Raw genomic sequence first — 20,202 nt, 5'->3', positions numbered from 1 at the left:
CTGACCCTCGGACCCAGAAGGGAACGTGTGTTGCTGTGACCCAGCGGGAGGGGGCAGTTTGTCCCTGCAGCAGTAGGAAGCTAGCGTGCACATGCCATCAAGTCAGCTTCCATGTGGGCCACAGGGGCTCAGGCTGCCAGGAAACTCCAGGAGGTGGTGCAGAGCACACTGCGCACTGAGAGGGATCCACCCAAGGGTGCAGACGCTGCGGCGGCCATCTGACCACCCACCGCCGTCCGAGCTTGGGAGCTGACTCCAGGGAGACTGGCACTTTAGCTTGCCTGGGTGGCTTCCTCAGGTGGCAAGCCCCCAGGGGGAGAGTCTCAGGTGTCTGTGATGAGCAGGCTTCTGTGAGCACAGGTAAGGTCCAGGACGCCAACAGCATGCGGCCAGCAGCTTTTGAAGACAGATGGCTGGGACAGGGGTGGGGATGTGGTCACACCATCAGGAACTTCCACCAGCTGGGCCTGATGACCAGCCCACAGTGTTTGGGAGTCTGCACCACTGAGAATCCTCTCCCCAACCTGGTGGACATGCCCTCGAGAAACACTGGCCAACAAGCCACTTCTGCTTCCGGGCTGCTCCGCATCCCAACGTGGACAGTTCCTTCCTGCTTGAGTCAGCGTGGCCTGGACTTTCCTCCACTTACCCCCTGTGGATCTCCAGCGCTGCACATGGACGACAGAGACTAGGGAGAGCCCCGCATCGTCCTGTCTGCACACACGTCTAACAATAGCTTCCAGAGAGAGGAGGGTGAGGGCCAAGAATTCCCACAGCTGGGCTGGATTCCCAGCCATTCTTCACACTTTTCACTTAGTGTTGAAAGGAACATAAAGTTAACCCAGCCCAGCCAGAAGGTTCTGTCATGAAGTCACAGAGCCGCGTTCCAAGAGGAAGGAGAAAGGGTGGCAGAGTGCTTTCCTGCTCCCCTGAGGCTCAGGGGTCATGGATGGCAGGGTCAGAGATCCACTGGGAGCTCACCTCCTGCTTCCCAAGGTCTGTCTTGCTAATGCCCTGGACAGGTGAAGGGCAGGTGAAGGAGGAGATGCTGAGGGGAAGTGTTAGGGAGGGAGGGAGAGAAGGAGAGAGGGAGGGAGAGAGGGAGAGAGGGAAGGATAGAGAGAGAGAAGGAGGGAGGGAGAGAGGGAGGGAGGAAGGGAAGGAGGGAGGGAGGGAAGAAGAGAGGGAGGGAGGGAGGGAGAGAGGGAGGGAGGGAAGGAGGGAGGGAAGGAGGGAGGGAGGGAGGGAAGGAGAGAGGGAGGGAGGGAAGGAAGGAGAAAGAGGAGAAAGGGAAGGAGGGAGGGAGAGAAGAAGGAAGGGAGGGAGGAAGGAAGGAAGGAGGGAGGGAGGGAAGCAGGGAGGGAGAGAGGAAAGAAGGAAGAGAAGGAGGGAAGAAAGGGAGGAAGGGAAAGAGAGTGGGTGAGAGGAAGGGAAGAAGGGAAGAAGGGAGAGAGAGAAGAAAAAGAAGGAGGGAAGAAAAAGGAAGGAAGGAGGGAGGGAGAAAGGAAAGAATAGGGGAATGGGCAGAGGAAGAGAGGAAGGTAAAGAGGGAGGGATGGAGGGAGGGAAAGAGAGAGGGAGGAGGGAAAGAGAGGGAGGAGGGAAAGAGAGGGAGGAGGGAAAGAGAGGGAGGAGGGAAAGAGAGAGGGAGGAGGGAAAGAGAGAGGGAGGAGGGAAAGAGAGAGGGAGGAGGGAAAGAGAGAGGGAGGAGGGAAAGAGAGAGGGAGGAGGGAAAGAGAGAGGGAAGGAGAGAGGGAGGAGGGCGGGAGAGAGGGAGGGATAAAGGGAGGAAGAAGGAATGGAGGGAAGGAGAGAAGGGGAGGAAGGAGCAGAAGGAGAGAGGGAAGGGAAAGGGAGGGAGGGAAGGAGAGAGGGAGGGAGGAATGGAGAGAGAGGGAGGGAGGGAGGGAGGGGAGAGGCAGGGAAAAGGAAGAGAAGGAAGGAGGATGAGGGAGGAGGAAAGGGACGGAGGGAGGGAGGAGGGAGAAAGGGAGGAGGAAAGATTTCCCGTTGTCCCTGGTGTGGACCTCCGCCCTGCCCTTGGTAGCCCCCCTCTGAGTGGACAGGCCAGCCGCCTTCTTAACACTAGTGTCAGCTGTGGCTGAGCCCGGCCAAGGGTGCGGAGAGAAGGATCTGGGGAGCAGCCGGGCAGCTCCCCTCAAGTGGCCTCCTGGGGGGAGTCTCCGGACCACTCCTGGGTCTGCCTCCTGGCACCGCCTTGCAGAGGACACTGGGGGCTTCACCTCCCGCTCTCCTGGGGCCGAGGGCCTGAAGTCTGAAGGGAGGGGTGGGAGGTCTGCGCCCTCTGAAGGTCCTGGGGGAGCCTCCTGTTCCTCTCAGACTGGGGTGGCCGCTGGCCATCGCCAACAGCCCAGTGTCTGCACACACGTCACTCTGACCTCTGTCACCAAGGACGTCACCCTGTGCATCCTCGTCTCTCTAGGTCGAAGTGTCCCTCTTTTTATAAGGACCCCAGTCATGGGGCTTAGAGCCACCCTCCTCCAGCATGATCTCATCCTCGTGTGATGGTGCCTGCAGAGACCCCGTCTCCATGTAGGGCCACATTCACAGGAGGAGCTTGAACTTCAGCATTCCTCCTTGGTGGACAGAATTCACCCCATAACGCCCCTCAAACCACGTGGTATAAAAGCCCCTGGGTGGTACGTCTCAACTCTGCGTGATGTGGGGTGACAGGTGGGGGTGTGCAATGACAGCGGATCCCACCCCCTAGATTAGGTCCACCCACCAGACAAGTCATGGCGTGGCCCCCCTTGCAGACTACGGGGCCAGGACTCAAAAGGAGGACTTTGAAAAGCAGCTGAAGATGAAGAGGGAGGAGGAAGGAATCCACCTGCAGCAGCGCTCCTCCAAGGTCACAGCCCAGACTTGCCAGGAAGCTCTTTCTGCCACAGCTCGGCCAGTCTGTGGTGAGGAGCTCAGCCCTGGCTCGGAAGCACGCCCTTCCCTCCTGCAGGCTGGTCACTGCTCCTTGCTGGGTTGGGCTGGTGGGAGGCACTGGCCCCCAGAACTGATTGAAAGGTTAGGTGAAGCATAATAAATCACCAACATCTGACCTTTTTTTTTTTTAACTGCAAAGACAATTCCAAATCAACTTTGAGTAGTTTTCTGCGGGTTGGATTTTAACTGATAACTGATTGAACCTTGCTGAGGAGCAGCCAGGCGGGAGGAGAGCCAGCAGGGGGGCGCTTCCCAAGCAGAAGCTGTGAAAAGGACCCGTTTTTTTTTAGTTCAGCAAGTGCTAATTTGTTGATCAGATCCTTTCACCCCCTCCAAAACAAATCAGCTTCATTTAAACTGTGCTCAGAAAAGAAATGGCTGCTCTCAGGAGCAGTATGTTATTATAAAAGTAAAGGAAATATTAGTTTGATCTATAATAATTTTCTCTTTTTTAAATATTTTTAGTTGTTGATGTACCTTTATTTTTTATTTACTTATATGTGGTGCTGAGGATCGAACCCAGTTCCCCACACATGCTAGGAAAGCACTCTGCCACTGAGCCCCAGCCCCAGCCACTATAATAATTTTCAATAACAGTTTTTAATCAATAATCCCTAGAAGTAAAATACAAGGGAGGTTTAAGCTGGTGCAAACTTGTAATATTATTTTCATTTTAAATACCAAGATTTAACCTCAAAGTTGTCTCTTTCCCTGGATTAACATCCAGGGATCAGGAACCTCTTTGTTATGAGTTCTTCAGAGCATTTTTTTATCTATTCAGACTGAACCTCACAGACTGGGAACTCACCCTGCTGTGGACATCCATCTTAATCTGAAAAGCTGACTCTGACCCCTTTGAGCCCTGCCATGACCTGAGTGGAGATTCTACCCGTCACCCCACACAACAGGCCAAAGTCAAAATGCAGGAACAACAGAAATACTGCATAAAATCACCTTTGGGCCTGTGTGTGGGACTCATACCAAAGAAATATGAATTTCAGGCTTAGCCTGGGTCCCCTCTCCAAGCTGTCTAGTTGTGTGTGTAAATATTCCAAAATCTGAAACATCTGAAATCTGAAGCACTTCCGGTCCCCAGCATTTTAGATAAGACGCTCAGCTGCGCGGTAATTTCACTTACGTTGACAACTCACCTTACTTGTCAGTTTGACCCTAACTGAAGTCTGGTTGTCTGGGAAAGTTGAGTCACCCGTAGGTGGGATCTGCTGTCACCTTTTGTATTCCAAGCAAGGCCACAGAAAAGGTGTTTGAGCTGTGTTTTAACCCACCTTAGGAGTGAGTGTGCAATCCCACAAGACACTAGTTAATTTTTTATAAGTGTTCATTTTAATACATTTGTGTGTTTTAAAAGTATTTTTATTTTATAATTCCAACTGTCAACTATCTGTGATTAAAAAAAAAAAAACCAAAGGAAAATAAAACTGATTTAGGCAAAGCAGTGTGGGAGGGACAGAGTCCTGCTCCAGCCCAACTTCAGAGGAACCCAAAGCCACTAGTACCACCAGGGTCCTACAAGGTCCCCAATGCACCCAACAACTCTGTAAACTGCCATATAGAGTTTATTCTGTGGCTCCTCAATGTACCAGGGGCCTGAGGAGCTGCCTGGCCACATCGTGCTGAGGAGCTCCTGACCCCTTGGAATCTCCACCTTTGATGTCCTTGCTCAGATCAGCTGTGGGAAGCAGAGCAGGAGCCTGGGAAAGGGGCTCGGGAAAGACACACTTCCATGCACCGACTGGCTGCAGAAGCACAGGACCAGGAGCATTAGGCTGAGCGTCCGGCCGATCACCGCCCCTCACCCCCAGCCACACCATCTTGAAAAATGGCACCTCGGTTCCACCAGTTGCTCATGGAAACCTTGGAGTCCACCTTGAGTCTTCCCTTCCTCTCCCTTCCACATCCAATCCAGCAGCAGATGCAATTGACACTTCCTTTAAAATATACCAGAACCCCAAAATACAGCGCATCCCCACCACGCTGCTTCAGGCCGCAGCCTCCCTGACCTTGACTTAGGTTTCACCTGCTGCCTGGTCCTCCGGCTTCTCCACTGACCAGCCGCAGCCCATTTTCTAGACTGTCCCCAACAAGCCAGGCTTGTTCACAACACCACAGTGACTCCTCGATCACTCAGGATAGGAGTCCTTATGGTGGCTCTGTGCCTTATGTGGCCCAGAGTCCACCCCTCACCCTTTTGACATCAGTTCGTACCAGTTACCCTTGCCGGTTCCTCTCCAGTGGCGCTGGCCGTGCAAACAGCCACCATCGTGCCCAGTCCCCATCCCCAGGTGTTGGATCCGTGTTTCCACTTCAGTGATGAAAGTTCCCACTTTACTGAGCATGTGCTGCATGTGGATCGCTTAGAACTCAGGGCCTGTGACCGTCCTCAGTGAGGGAGGATAGAAGGGATTTTAAAAATAAGTGAAAGGAGACATAAGGAAGGACAGGAAATAAGATTTGATTCAGAAGTGCCACGTACTTATCCAGGCCCGCCGTTCCCGGGGCCAGGCTCCCCAGGCCTGTCGCTCCAGATTTCTGGGAGATCTGTAAATCTGCCCTGTGTACTATTAAGTAGCCCACCAACAAAGAGATTAAGCAGAGAGAGAGACGGTATCTTGAGAAACCAGTCAGGGAGTTGTCGAGTGCTACCTGTGGATCAGATAATGAAGACCACGTCAGCCTGAGGATCCTGAGATTGGCAGACCCCCAGGAACCATCCTGGGACGCCACACGGATGTCATCCCCACAGACCTACCCCCACCCCTCACCAAGTCTCCTTTAACAGCATTAGGAATCCTGAGAATGCATCCCTTGCTCTCGAAATGGTCCACTTCTGTCCTTGAACGTGTATTCCTTGCTTTCCTAAACTAATCTCTGTGCCTCTGCTAACTTGTGCTGCAATTCTTTTCTGTTCTGTATGTCCAGGACCTCACTGGCCCAAAGTTGAGTCAGAGGGCACGCATACGGCTGATTAGGGGTTTGATTCTGCTTCTGCCTGATGATTCTGAAGGGTCTGGCTGAAGTTCACTCCAGCTATGGGTGGATAAGGCCCCAGCACTCCATTGCTGGAGAATATTGGTTCTGCTGCGTTGCCCTCCCCGCTTCAATATTCTCCAATCCTGATTTTACAGATGAGAAAATAAGGCCCAGATCAGCTGGGTGACCTGCCCAAGATCAGTGACAAAACCAGGCAGAGATGGCAACACGGGAGGATGCTCACCACCTGACCACCAGCCAGCAGAGACACCCCAGCCTGGGACGTCCCTCTGCACCCCCCAGAACCTCTTCCAGCCCCTGGCCACCCACAGGCTCTCCTGCAAAGCCAGCAGCATACTATGTCTTCAGTGATTCAGAAACTTCACCTCCTGGAACCTGGGGAGCATTTCCAAACCATGGTCAAGTTACGATCGCTCTCACCCACACAGCCACCAAATGACCTGTGGCATGAAGGATTTGCTATCCACTGCACAGCAGATCCAACATCAATAGAACGCCCTGGCCTCAAGGGGCTCCAAGGAAAGCCTCTGTTTTTAAATATAAAATAAAAATAATAATAAATCTGACAGCTGCCAGCAAGCCGTGGGTGAACCGAAAACTCAGGTTTTTGCCTCTTGCCTTCATCTTCAACCAAGTCGGAATTTCTATCCTCTACGGTGGTTTGGGTCACATCACTAGGACCTTCACTGGCTTCAGGATTTTAGTCAAAGCTGTCACTCAGAGAGTGAATTATATCAGCATGCCAGAGCCAGGGCTGCTTGTTAAAACATTTCCACGTCTGTTAGAGCTCACAGGCCCCAGTGTCTTTTTCCAAAGATATATCAAAAATGATCTCTTTTTTTAAAAAGCAACTTACCACTGGACTCATTCATTTTGTTTTCTCTATCCACTTTGAAAAACATACATTCAAAGACAGACCACACGTTTGTTTACTTGGGCTGCACGAAGAAAGTCCCATAGACTGACTTGTTTACAACAGAAATTTATTTCTGACGCTTCCAAAGGCTGGAAGTCCAAGGGAAGGGCGCCTGCTAGTCAGGGTCAGGGGAGGGTGCTCTTCCTGGTTGTGGAGTCCCAATGTCTTGTTGCATCTCCCTGGTTAAAAAAAAAAAAAAAAAAGAGTTAGGTAGCTCTCTGGTCTCTTCTTAGAAAGGCACTAATACCATTCATGAAAGGTCTACTGTTGTTACCTAACCACTCCTCAAGGGCCTCACTACCAAATATCATCTGTGTTAGTTAGATTTATGTTACTATGACAAAATACTCTAAAAAAAATCAACTTATAAGAAGAAAAGGCTTATTTTGGCTCACAGTTTCAGAAGTTTCAGTCTATGGTCAGTTGGCCCAGTTGCTTTGGATATCTGTAGGCAGAGTTCATCATGACAGGGGAGGTGAGAGGCAGAGGAGGCCTGTTTATCCCATGATGCCTAAAACAATGAGAAAGAGAGGAAGAGACTGGCATCCCAGTGGCCCTTCCAAGGTAACTTCTTCCTACTAGTCCCTACCTCCCAGAGGTTCCGTCACCTCCCAACTCTGCAGGCCCAGCCTCCAACATAGGAGAGCTGGGGGACAATTGGATCCAAACTAGAGCACCATACCCACCCACTTTTAAAAAGAGAGGTATTCAGAGGGTTCCGGGCCTTGCGATGTCGGCTAGGACTGCGTTGAGACACCTCAGCTTCATGCAGTTTCAGACTGGCGGGTTTTGCCACAAACTTCAACTGGTAAGACTTCAGCGAACTGAAAAGAATCATAACTGAAGCTCCTAAAAATACACCCCAATGCATGTCCCAATCCCAGCCCCCCCCCTGGCCAGGGGAAAGCACAGGGCTATTCCTTCCACCAGCTGGGTCAGCGGGGTGGCCTGGGGGAGGGGCGGCACCCCTTGCCCCCTGGACAAGTACAGCCTGTGAGCAGAGTGTGGGCAGAAAGGACTGGCTCCTAGGTTAGGGGACCACCAAAGGGGAAAGAGGAAGAGCCGGGCCCCCACTCCATCCCTCCCCAGCTCAAGGGAAGCTGTCACCGTCACCCCCACCATGTCCTTGGCACACCCCACTGTGTAACCCACACTGCGCACACCTGCTAAAACACTGACTTGGAAATGATGTACAACTGCTCTGACAATGTGATGTTCATGACAGAAATAGAAACGCTGAAGTTTTAGGTAAAAGAAGAAGGCAGACAAATCCTAATATTTTCTTTCAGTGCCCCCAAGAGACTGCTTCCAGGAGTGCCCGCACACCCATGTGGCCACTCACATGCATATGTGTGCGCCCACGCCTGAGACGTCATGCACTTTTTGGAACCCTCTGGACGCTGGGCCGGGAGCATCGCTGCTCACACCTGACCATCAGAAGCTGGGAGGCCAGGTGGTCTGGATGTGGTGGGAGGGGTGGGTGACCCCCACCCAGCAAGCAGCCACGAAGGCGTTCTCACTTGAGACCCAGAGGCCATGGGTAGAATGTGAGGGAAGAGGAAAAGGGTGAGAAAAGCGCATTTCCTACCTGGTCCTGCTTTGGTATTTTATGTGACCAGAGCACATCAGATCCAGCCCACTTAATAAAAAAGACAATTGATCTGATTTTTCGTGGAGGGGACAGGATGGTTCCCATTTTAGTTTCTTTAAACTCAAATTTTTGCCTAGGAAATGTGTTAGTGCTTTTTTTTTTTTTTTTTTTTCTTTTTTTTTTTTATTGTTGGCTGTTCAAAACATTACATAGTTCTTGATATATCATATTTCACACTACCATGACGGAGACTGTCGCTTACTAATGCAAGTAGTTCCCCTCTGAAAAAAGCACTGGTGTTAGCATAACACCAGTGCTTTTTTCAGAGGGGAACTACTTGCATTAGTAAGCGACAGTCTCCGTCATGGTCCTTTACCACGTTGGAGAGGGGCGAACCTCCATCTCTGGGTCCCCGCCTCCGCGCGGGGAGGACGTGGTCCCGGCGCCGGCCAGGTGGTGGCGCTGGAGGCAAATGGTGCCGGGCAGGTCCCGGGCGCGCCGACTGACCAGACTCTGGAGCGAGCCCTGTCCGGCGAAGGAACTCGACGCCCAGCCTTCCTCTATGCGAGTTGAGGTGCAGAGGGACTGTCTCGGGGCCCTCCGGGGGACTCTGCGCTGCCAAGATGACAGGCCCCGCACGAAGCGGTGTGAAAGGGCCCGAAAGGAGGGGGCGCCCAGCAGACCTGGCCTTGGAGCCCCGCAGCTGCGGGGGAGGAAGCGGGTCCGGGAAAGCAGCTGCGGTGCGGGCAGGAGGGCCCGGCAGCCGGCGGGGTGCAGAGCGGGGGTCAGCGCAGCACTGAGCGGGCAAGCCCCCAGGGCCAGGTAAGAAGACCAAACCTGGCAGGCCGGCCGACCCCTCTCCGCCCTCCCACGTAAGGAGGCCGGTTCCAGTTACACTGTTGTCTTTTCATATGCAAATGAGGTCAGGTGGTTGGTTTTCCTGGTGTCTTCTTTTCCAAAATTATGATCACCTTTTGCAAGTAAAAAAGATCTTCTGTCCTTTGGGTCACCGTTTGAATACAGGGGATTGTCCTGCCTCTTTAAATAAACTTAAAAAAATAAAATGAGGCCACACCGCCAAAAGTTCAATTTAAGGCAGGAAGTTCTGGAAGCAAAGCCGCGTACATTTTGCTGAAGTCTGCAGATTGTTCAATGAAAGATTTCTAAAATGGAATGTTTCTGAAACCTGAAATTTTAAAGGCGAATTACTTAGTCTTTTCAATAAGACAAAGTATCTTCTGCGCCTCCATCCTCTAGAAGAATAAAATAAACTATCTAGAGGCATAGATATTTGGATTCATTTCCAATTTCTAATTAACCTGTACTTGGTGTCATAATTATAAAGGAAGGGCAAGGAGAGGGCTGAGGCTCTCACTGAGACAATAAGGAAGAATAATGAGAAGAATGAGAAAAGACCAGCGTCCCCACCCCACAAGAATAACCAGGTTGTATGAGGTTGAACCATGAAACGAGTAACAAAATAACTTGCATGCACCTCTCCCAGTGATGCCTGAGTTCAAGACCAGCTTCGCAGGAAAAGAAGAAAGTGAGATCCTCTTGTAATTTCATTTCCTATTTTTCTGTTTCGCTCCAACCCTGGAAAATTCTCTGTGACCTTCATCTGTGACACACAAGAGCTTACTGCATTGGCTGAAGCCAAGTCCTGTCTCTTTACAGATAGAACAAAAAAAACTGGGAGCCCTCTCCCCAGGAAGCCTCCATTGAATACATCTGCTGGCCCACTCCTCCTGCCCTCAGCGGCCTCGCTGCCCCCCACCCCATGTGCAGATGTGGAGTTGTGGCCTCTCTGCAGGGCAATCTGGAAAGGGGCAGGAAAATGCAAACCATGTTGCTCAAATGTCTCCAGGCGCCCATTGGAAAACACCTACGCGGAAGAGATCATGGATGCTCTTATTTTTTTGGTGCACACAGTCTTCACAACAGATGTACACTTCAGTGAAATAGTCCCGCTCTGTAAAAAAGAAAGAAAGAAAAGCAAAAAGAAATATTCATTTCAAAACCAATGTAGTCATTGCTCTAAGTTATACCATAACCCAGTTTGAAATAGGACGGGAAGCAATCCACTAATATTTTGATCTATTGCTAAATTCAAGTTCAGAAATTTAAATGCCTTATAGCTCATTATGTGAAAACCATCTTTGGCCATTATATTTAGAATAAGTACCTGGTTATCAAAATTTTTTTTTTCTTTCTGTTTTTCTTACCAATAATGAAAGGAAAGCAGTGGTAGAACATTCCTGATTAAATAGCCAGAATACACAATGTTATGGTTTGGATGTGGTGAACCCCAAAAGCAATGTGTGAGACAATACCAGAAGGCTCAGAGAAGAAATGATTGGGTTTTAAGAGCCCTAACCCAATCAGTGAATTAATCACCTGATGGGATTAATTGAGTGAAAACTAAAGGCAGGTGGGGTGTGATTGGAGGAGGTGGGACATCGGGGATAGGTCAAGGCTTTGTGGCTTTGTGGTATATGCTTGTATCTGGCAACTGGAGTCTCTCTGTGCTCTCTGATCATTATGCAAGCTGCTTCCCTCCTCCAAACTCTTCCACCATGATGTTCTGCCTGACCCTGAGCCCAGAGGATTGTAGCCTGCTCTCTATGGATTGAGACCTCTGAAACCTTGACCCCCTTAATAAACCTTTCCTCTTCAACAGTTTTTCTAATCAGATCCTTTGGTCACAGCAGTGAAAAAGATGACTAAAACACACACCCTACAGAAAAAGGCAGCCCAGACTAAGTGAATGAGAATGTCGTTTCTAGAGGGAGATTTTTCTGAGTTCAAATCCCAGCTCTGCAAGCTACAAGTATGGTGACCTTGGGCTCCTCATTCAACATTTCAGTACCTCAGTTTCTTCATCTGTAAAATGGAAATAATAAGAAAGCTACCTCTTGAGATGGCTGAAAGATGTGAATTAATACATGTAAAGTATTTGGGATGGGTTCTGTGCCTGGAACATAAAGGACTCATAGTATTTTACTACATTATTATTTCTTAGTTTTTGTGCTGCTGTAACAGCCTGGGTAATTTATAAAGAACAGAAATTTATTTCTCTGGGTTCAAGGCCCTGGCAGGTCTGGTGTCTGGAGTGGGCTGGTCTCGGTTTCCAAGAGGGTGTCTGTTGCTGCATCCTCTGGAGGGGAGGAATGCTGCATCTTCACATGGTAGAAGGAGCCAAAGGGCAAAGGGTTCCTCCAGCCCTTTTATAAGCTGCTAATCCACCCATGAGGCAGAGCGCTCATAACTCAATCTATTCCCACAAGACCCCACCTCTCAATGCTGCCACCATGAAGATTGTTTCAACATGAGTTTTGGAGGGGACACCTTCAAACTATAGCGACCTGAGTTAATTTATCTACCCGTAAGCGGAGCGCAGGCTGTGCCTGCTCCGAGTCATTCCATGACGTACAGAACAGCAGCTCTCAGGCTGTACCTAGCCCTGAGTTCTTCCCTCTTTAGTCCAGTTGGTCCTGAGCTACTCCATTTTGACTACAAGTTCGAAGGCAGAGTGACTTGGTAACTCATCTGGGCAAATAGATGAACCAGACGCTGAACAAACACAACTTAATCAAAAGGAATGACCCCTGCCCCCAAAGCTGCACAGCACCATCATAAGGAGCAAACTGATGAATTAATTGTGCTAATAAAGGTCAGAACCTGGGAACTTATTGACTCACTCAGAAGCACATGGAGGCACCGGAGCGTCAGAGCCATATCCTGAGCTATCACTTTCACCAGATGTAGCCCCCTCACCTGAAACCCATATAAGAGAAGCGCTACGAGTCTGGTTGGGTGGCACTCGTGACCCATCACCAGCCCCTCCTGCAGATTCAGTGAACCTCTCTCTGGCTCTCTGTCTGCAGGCTTTGGCTTAGCTGTACCACCTGCTTGGCATGGTCCACTTTGAAACTGCTGCTGTCCGCACCCCAGCCTGCAAAGAGCTCTGCATTCTGACAGCTCTGTCCCCTGGACAGCTCCTGGACTGGTTCACAGTCCTATCAGGCCACCTGGAGTGACTCTGCATCTGAACCTGCTCCCTGCCTTCACTCTGAGAACAGCCTCCTGGGGCCCTGTCACCCTTTCTTAGTCCACTGTAACCCATACATACCATTGTGTGAAGCGTGATGCGTGACCTGTGTGCTATGGACATTAGTCACTAAGCTTGGGATAAAAGAACCCATGCTTGCCCAACTTATGACAGCTTGGAATCTCAAGGCCCAAGGAGGCCTGTGGTCCTGACCGGGTGCCGAGGAGGACACCCCCTCACCCCTCAGCCCTCTCATCCTACATTCCAAGAGAGACACACACACATGTTGGATCAGCGTCTCCCCAGATTCCTCTTGTTCTCACCTTGCAGTTCTAGAATTCAGAAAGTCAGGCCCAGGGAAGCTGCTTTCTCCACCAGCTGTGCCCGGGGATAGACCCTCCTGTGTCCTGGGCTGTACCTGAGTCTCTGGATGTGGAGGAAGCTCCGCTCAGGGCTCTCTTGACCACCCAACCACTGCTCCCTGAGGCAGGGTGCTCTTGGCCACCCACCAACAGCTCCCACCTCCTGTGGACTTCTCAACATTTCCTAGAGCCCCAGGTGACAGGAGAAAAAGCCTGCCGTTATCCACAGTGTAACAAGAATCAGGGAAGAAGTGAAGGAGTACTTCAGAGCAGCCTCCTCTGCAGGAACTGGTCCTCCCAGGCACCCAGCGAAGGCCCACAGCCGTCCACTGACCCAGCACATATGTCAGAGTCTGTTTCCCACAGGGCGGTCACTATAGCCTGAATCTCCTTTGGGGACAAAATCGGACTGAACCCTGCCCTCCAGGAGGCTACTCTGAAGCAGGAAACAGATGTGATGTGAAGGAGCACATTAATAAATAGTAGAAGGGAGCAAGCTGAACAGGGAAGGATGCAGTTCAATGGGAAGAGACAGAGGGGTCAGGATGGGTAGGGGCCAGGGCAGGCCCTGTGCAGGCTGGAGGCTGGAGGGTGGGGTGTGGCCACCAATGGAAAGGATCTCAGAGCACATAGTGCTGCTTCCAGCTGCAGAGGCCCATGCTCGAGGCCCGACCCCTCCCTCCTCCCTGCTGATACCACCCACTTGCCTGCTGTGTGACTCACATGTGTCCCCAGCCCTGCCTCTGATTCTCCTGCAAGTCTTACCTGTCCTTGTAGCACAACACTGTTTGGTCTCTGCTGCACACTGTCCAGACGCCAGGTGTGGGGACAACGTGGATAAGGGAAATGCAGGTACTTCCCAGCAGCCCTGACCCAGGGCTCCAGAGACCCATGGGATGTGGCCCAGGCCCCAAGACAAGAGCCTCCAGGCAGTTACCTGAGGGCAGCCGAGGTCAACTGCGATTGAGCCCTTGGGCTATCAAAGGGTAGGGTTTCTTCAAGTGTGGACTGTGGCTGTTTTGAGGGATATCCAAGCACATATGTAGAAAGGTCTGGCAAGATGGGATCAATAGACAGAGCGGGTTCCTTGTCTCGGGACTTCTCAGCGCCCTCGGTCAGCAAGTGCAGGGCAGGAGTCTCTCTGCCCTTATGGGGACTGTGGGGTCTCCACGCCCCCCACTCCCAGGGTCTGCATTCTCGGCTGTGTCTAGAGAGCAAGAGGAGGAAAGCAAAGACTGAGCCTGCTAGATACCCCTGTCTAGAGCAGTATCTCTGGCCTAGGAAGGTCTCTGTAAGGGTTTACTAAGGAGAGAGACAAAGGAGGCAGCGGCAGGTGGTTATTCAGACATTTTCTTCCTGGGACACATCTTCAGACTATCATCCTGAAGGACGGAGCCTCTACCAACATGTCTAAGGAACCCTGCTCCAGGAGAGAAGGAAAGACCAGAGGTTGACCAGGTTCTTCACTTGATGTGGATGAGCCCAGAGTCTGCTAACTGATCTGCTGGGTTTTCTTTCTTAAGGAAATTGTTCCTTCTAAAATTGACTTAAACCAAGAATGTCATCATCATTGTCATCAAAACAGCCATTGCTGCTGATGCAGTTCTCCCCCTTCATTGTGTCAGTTTCTGTCTCTTTTTTTTCCCCAAATCAAGCTTTTCAGTGCACACACTGGACTGCCGTGCAAGGGATCTGCCGGCCACCTTCCTCTCCCACAGGAAGCCCAGTGACGGTGCCCACTGTGCCCACCCCTTCTGGGGCCAACCCAAGTGGTTCCTTATGCACCATCATCATAGTGCGACAGGACTCTGGGGACACTGAGGCTGGCAGGAGCCTCCTGCCTACAGACTGGGATTTCCTCTCTGTGTCGGTGCAGTGAGTGTCCTTGGAGCTAAGAGCGTCCCAAGTAAGAAGATCCATTTTTTTGCTTTCACTCCAGCAAAGATGCGCTCACCGTGTGTTGCACATACACGACATCTTTCAAAGCTGTTGCGAGCATAGCCAGTGGGCATGGCATGCCAGGACGCTCCTTATCCACCAGGTGCGTTTCCTGAGTTCACGCTGGGTCATCAGTCAGTCAATTTACTAACATTTCAGCAAAAGTAGGTGGGTTTCAAAGCCACGCCAGCTCCTGGCATGGGAGGACCCACCCCAGCCTTCGCAGAGTGTCTCCAGGCTGCACCTGGACGTATCTCCAGAGGGCTGGGGCTTCTCAGCCTTTGACTGGGCCCAGCTCCCTGTCATGCCACACCTTCCAAAGACTGGAGCTATGGAGGCCGGAGAGCGTTCGGGGCATTTTCCTACTCATTCTTGAGACAATGAAGAAACACACTCTCTCCCTCCTCTGAACGTCTGAATCCAGCATTCCTATGTGCAAGCAGGTTTTTCACAGAAAAGTATCACAGTCCTATAATTAAATTAGGTGCTTGTGGGAAACAGCACAATTAAAACCAGAAAATAATTTAGAAAGATTAAGCCCATTAGGGTAGGACTTTTCTTATTTAGTGGAGAGGAAACGCGATCAGGTGAACTCACTTATTAAAAACACCCACGGAGAGCCGAGCACCCCCAAGCGCACCCAAGCACTCTGCTCTGTAGGAGGCCGACAGACTCCACTTCCTCTCCCTCCAAATCAAATTAGAAAGCCAAACGCAATGATTCCCCTGGAGAAGTATTTACATGTCGGAGTAGATTGAAAGAAATTTAATCTGAAGCTGCCCGGAAATTATGATGGAACTAAGTTATTTCCATCGTTTTAGGGTGATAAGCTTATGATTTTGTGATAAGATCCATGCTGTGTCACCTAAATTTCTGTAAATCTTAAAGAATACATAAGAGAGGAGAAATCTGCTTTTCAGGATGTGGGCAGATGAATTCTTGGGACATTATGTGATTACAACATGAAACCAGTTATAGCTGTGACCGGACATCTCATATGATAAAAAAAAAAAAAAGTAGGTAGGACATTGTGTCTATGTGTATGTGTCTGAAAGCATATACAGGAACGGTTATCTGTGCCAGTAGAGTCTGATGACTGAACAAATGTAATAGTGATCAAAAGCTTCCCTTGGCGATCGATGGACTTGGGTCCACACTCAGTCTTCTCACCTGTAACGTGGAGACTATAGAACCCCCTTTTAGATAAAGCAATGCCTGTCATGTGCTCAGCCTTGTCCTGGGACTCAGGAAGTGCCCAACCTTAGCTCTGTGAAGAAATAAAAATAACAATTCTCACAGTCAGAGTTCTTCCCAGGTCCCAAGACTGTTGAAGATGCTTTGTGTATATCACCCCATTTAACCCTCATGGTGAAAAGCAAGGCGCTAAGCAACTCAGTGAGACCCTGTCTCCAAATAAAATACAAAACAGGACAGGGGATGTGGCTCAGTGGTCGAGTGCCCCCTGAGTTCAATCCCTGGTACAAAAAAAAGAGGAAATCAAGGCTAGAGTTTGAGTGATTTGCCAAAGTCATCGGACAACACCTTCACGCTAGTGCTACTTTATAGGACTCTGGTCATTTTCTTTCATCAGAGGGGAAAATGCGCTCTCCAGGGCAAGGAGCCAGTGCTAAGAGCCTGGTCAACCATCCCATTTTATAAAGCAGTCACTAACTCGTCCTCTAGTCCTCTATGCTGGAAAGTAGATGGCCGCAGTCGTCGCGTGTTCCTAACTGTGCAAACTGCAGTGCATCGTGGTTTAGCTGAGTGACACTAGTTCTCCAACGGCAAGTTCAAATGTCAGTCTGCAAATAAATCACTGCTCAGCCAACAGGGGCTCCCCAGGTCAGCGACCTGTCATTCTGTTGGCGTTTGGTCCCTCACCTCAGCCACTGAGTGTCCCGTTGCCTCTGTGTCTCCCCCGGATAACACACATGATGGTTCACAAAACAAGGTGGGGAGTTGAAACAGGGAATTGGCCCCAAAAGAAAGGTACAGCAGCAACAACAGAAAGAACTGGTGAAGCTGGAGGTGAGACTGGAGTCGGATGTAAATGGAGTCCCAGAAGAAAGAGCTGACGTGGGAATGTCACGCGGCTGCTATTCCAGAGACTTCTAGATGTGTCACCAAGGGACTGAGCAGAGCTGGCTTCCTGACATGAGGGGTGTGCATGTCTTGGGAAGGATGATGACACCCTGCAGAAGGGGACCCTGGTGAGAGCTTCACATTAAAAGGCCTCTCCGGGACATCTCACAACGTCCAACGCACACAGCATAGAAGGTTGGAGGCTGACCCAAACCTAGAAAGGCGTACAGTCCACCAAGGCCAAGGGCAGACTCATGCTTGGTATCCCGTGCATGGTATATGGAGTGGGCTCGCTGGCGCATGACGTAATCTCAGCAACCTGGGGAGGCTGAGACAGGAGGATCTCAAGTTTGAGGCCAGCCTGAGCACCTTAATGAGACCCTGTTTCAAATTTTTTAAAAAATCAAAGGGGTGGGGTTGTACTGGGCTCAATCCCCAGAATGGAAAATAAACAAATAAATACATAAATTAGCTATATGGAGGGGAGGCAGCAAGTGCTATTTGAACTACTCGTGGTACGTTCTTCGCAAAGGTATGAAACACTTTAATCCTCAATGTCTCTACTGTTAATTACAGCATATCAAATAAATATTGGTTTAACAGTTTTTAATTTCATCATGTGCTGATAACTGACACGAAGACAACTTTTAAAATTTAAAAGAAAAATGTTTTGACAAAATGCTTTCAAGTCTCGTCCACATGCAGTGTAGTCAAGGGAAAGGATTCCCCTCCAGAGAGATGGACTGGCTGAGAAATAAAACTAAGAAATGTAGTACTACGAAATAACCGCAGGACACAGAAAGATAGGTTCAGAGTAGGGGCAGCGACTGGCCAAGCTGACCTGACAGGTCCAGCTTCTAACAAAGACGGGAGATGGCTCACTCTTGCTTTATTTATATCAGAATACACCAAAGACTTTGATAGAAAATTCTTCACCAAAACAGGATAGAGGTGGGGACAGATAGGCTGCTCAGTTCCTAAGGGGTCACGCCATCTCTGGTGTGGCGTGGGACCTTTCTGGACAGAGTGGGGGGCGGGAGTTCACTTATATGGGTGGTCTTAAGAACAGGAGTGCCACTACAAGTTCCCAAATGCCAGATTTACCTACCCCCTCACTGGCTTCGATGCTGAAAAGGTCCTCCTGCGTTTCACAGTTGGCTTCCCACATTCAAGGTCACGGACCATTGGAATATCCCCCAGGGACTGTCAAGCTCCTCTTGCGCAGTCTCAGCTTGCACACGCATCTTCAAGGTCCTGCACTGATGAGCAAACCACTGCACACCCAGATGTCTGCATGTGCACGGTGCCTTCTGTTCCTCCAGTGGACCAACTCCTCTGACTGCCTGGGCGGGCGTCCTGTCTCCCACCTCCAGGCCAGAGCCCTCTCCACTTCCTCACAAGCTCACAGTGGGTCTTCTTTAGTTGGCTTCCTGCCTCTGCTAGTTCCTCCTCCACTTCCTCCTAAAGCCCCTGCATGCTGGCCCCACCCAGGCTGCTCCTGACTGACACCTCCTGACACCCTGCACGGGCAGCAGTGAGCTCCAGGCACATGCTTGCCTAAATCAACACCCTGACCCTCACCAACTCCTACAATAAGAGTTGCACCCATTTTTCAGAAGAAACGGAGGCAAGAGTGTGTGAGTCACCTGCTCTGGTCACTAGGAAGGACCACCCAAGCTTCCGACCCAGACATGGGCTCTAGAACTTACAGCCTTGACCCCTCCCCAGGCTGCCCCACCCAGGGTCAGGTTAGCCATGGACTTGGGGTCACAAACTATTTAAGATTTCCAGAAAGAGAATGATAAACAGTCTCCAGGATATGAAAACTGTAAAAACAAAACCAGTCCATTTAATTGTGTGTATGACATTGTGTTTATTGACTTTCAAAACAACTGACTTTCATGTTCAAAAAAATTCCATTATATTTTAAAATAATATATAGTTTCGATTTTCTGACTTTGAAAGCATTCCCAAGTATAACAGATTGATTGTATGCTCAGGAATGCTTAACGTCATAGCCAGACATAAAACAACTCATTTTTTAAACAAATGTATACAAATTCTTTCACATTAATTTGTAGCCAAATGCATATGTATGTGATGTGAAATGTGGCCGCATTTGAAAATATGTGATTTGATATGGGCAGGGATCGCCCCCTTGCAAAAAAAAAGGGGGGTAAGGGTGGGGGTGGGGTGGGGGTGGGGTGGAGACCAGGCCTCAGTGGGGTGTTTTCCCCAGTGCAAACATTGCTCCTGCACAGATGTCCCAAATTGCTCTCCACTGGGTCTGCACTTCCAGCTCCTGCCTGTGACCACTCCGGATGTCCTTCTGCCGTGAACAGGCCCCACACTTCTGTCTGGGATAGAGGATTTCTGGGCCAAGATGCTAGAGCTGGGCCACCTGGATTCACATCTACATTCTCCAAGCAGAAAATGTGGCCTGAGGACCTTACTGATCCTCTGTGCTCACCAATAGAGATAACAAAAGTGCCACTTCACAGGGCTGCTTGGGAGGACAGAGTTAACCCACGGTCCCAGGGAGCGCTGCGTTCATTCATCTATCCAACAACAGAAAACGCTGCGTCAGCCGGGTGGACAGCCTGGGGTATGGCAGCAAGCAGGACCGGCCTCGAGGGGCTCATGTCTGGTGAGGGGACACAGACCACCAACAGGACACGAGAAGAGGTGGTTCAAGTGCCCAGGAAAAAGCCAGGCGGGAGCCAAGGGGCCAGGGAAGGCACTGTGGCCAGTGGGACCTCAGGAAGTCCTGCAGCAGGCCAGGAAGAGAGCTGTGAGCAGCCTGGGGACAGCCAGTGCAGGGTCCTGCGGCAGGAATGCGATGGATGATGAGGAACAGCAGCGACACTGCTCACAGGGAACAAGGAGCCTGTGCCCGGCTCGGCCGCCGTGGACTGTGGGCTTCGGCAGCATTTAGTGCCTCACTGTTCTGGAGGATAAAGCAGGGCAAGGTCTCTCGGGGCTGGTTCCCCTGGGGCCTCTCTCCTTGGCTCCGTGATGGCATCTTCTCCTGGCTCCCCCCCTCCCCTGGTGTGTCTGTCCTGATGGCCTCTTCTTTGAAGGACCATCATGCTGAACTAGGGCCTGCCCTGATGACCTCATGTCAACTTACTACCTCCTTATCGAACTTACCTCCTAATACAGCCCTGTTTGGAGGGCCTGGGAGTGAGGACTTCACCTTAGGGTTATTGCAGGGGGCTGGGGGGGGGGTCCCACCTGATAAAGGGGTGGGTGAAAACTGTAAAAACAAAGCCAGTCCATTTAATTGTGTGTA

At 50.6% G+C, this 20,202-nt stretch overlaps 3 long non-coding RNA genes across 4 annotated transcripts; all 3 read right to left on the bottom strand.

The window, feature by feature from the left end:
- Positions 1-4,403: 4,403 nt before the first annotated feature.
- LOC114087823 (uncharacterized) lies at positions 4,404-5,648 on the bottom strand. The gene is made up of 3 exons (XR_003581892.2): positions 5,453-5,648; positions 4,806-5,358; positions 4,404-4,715 (listed from the first exon to the last, which is right to left on the bottom strand). It is a non-coding gene; the product is annotated as an uncharacterized lncRNA (long non-coding RNA).
- Positions 5,649-6,936: 1,288 nt separating this feature from the next.
- On the bottom strand, positions 6,937-8,629 carry LOC139706761 (uncharacterized). The gene is made up of 3 exons (XR_011708407.1): positions 7,573-8,629; positions 7,282-7,397; positions 6,937-7,065 (listed from the first exon to the last, which is right to left on the bottom strand). It is a non-coding gene; the product is annotated as an uncharacterized lncRNA (long non-coding RNA).
- Positions 8,630-9,325: 696 nt separating this feature from the next.
- On the bottom strand, positions 9,326-18,309 carry LOC139706692 (uncharacterized). 2 transcript variants are annotated; one of them, XR_011708286.1, is made up of 4 exons: positions 18,019-18,309; positions 10,367-10,449; positions 9,973-10,098; positions 9,326-9,663 (listed from the first exon to the last, which is right to left on the bottom strand). It is a non-coding gene; the product is annotated as an uncharacterized lncRNA (long non-coding RNA). The 2 variants fall into 2 exon arrangements; XR_011708285.1 differs by having other exon boundaries at positions 9,973-10,449.
- Positions 18,310-20,202: the final 1,893 nt, after the last annotated feature.

Source organism: Marmota flaviventris, chromosome 8 (assembly GCF_047511675.1).
Source record: "Marmota flaviventris isolate mMarFla1 chromosome 8, mMarFla1.hap1, whole genome shotgun sequence".
NCBI classification, from domain to species: domain Eukaryota; kingdom Metazoa; phylum Chordata; class Mammalia; order Rodentia; family Sciuridae; genus Marmota; species Marmota flaviventris.
The sequence above is the reverse complement of the archived record's forward strand: the minus strand, read 5'-3'. Positions and strand labels throughout refer to the sequence as shown.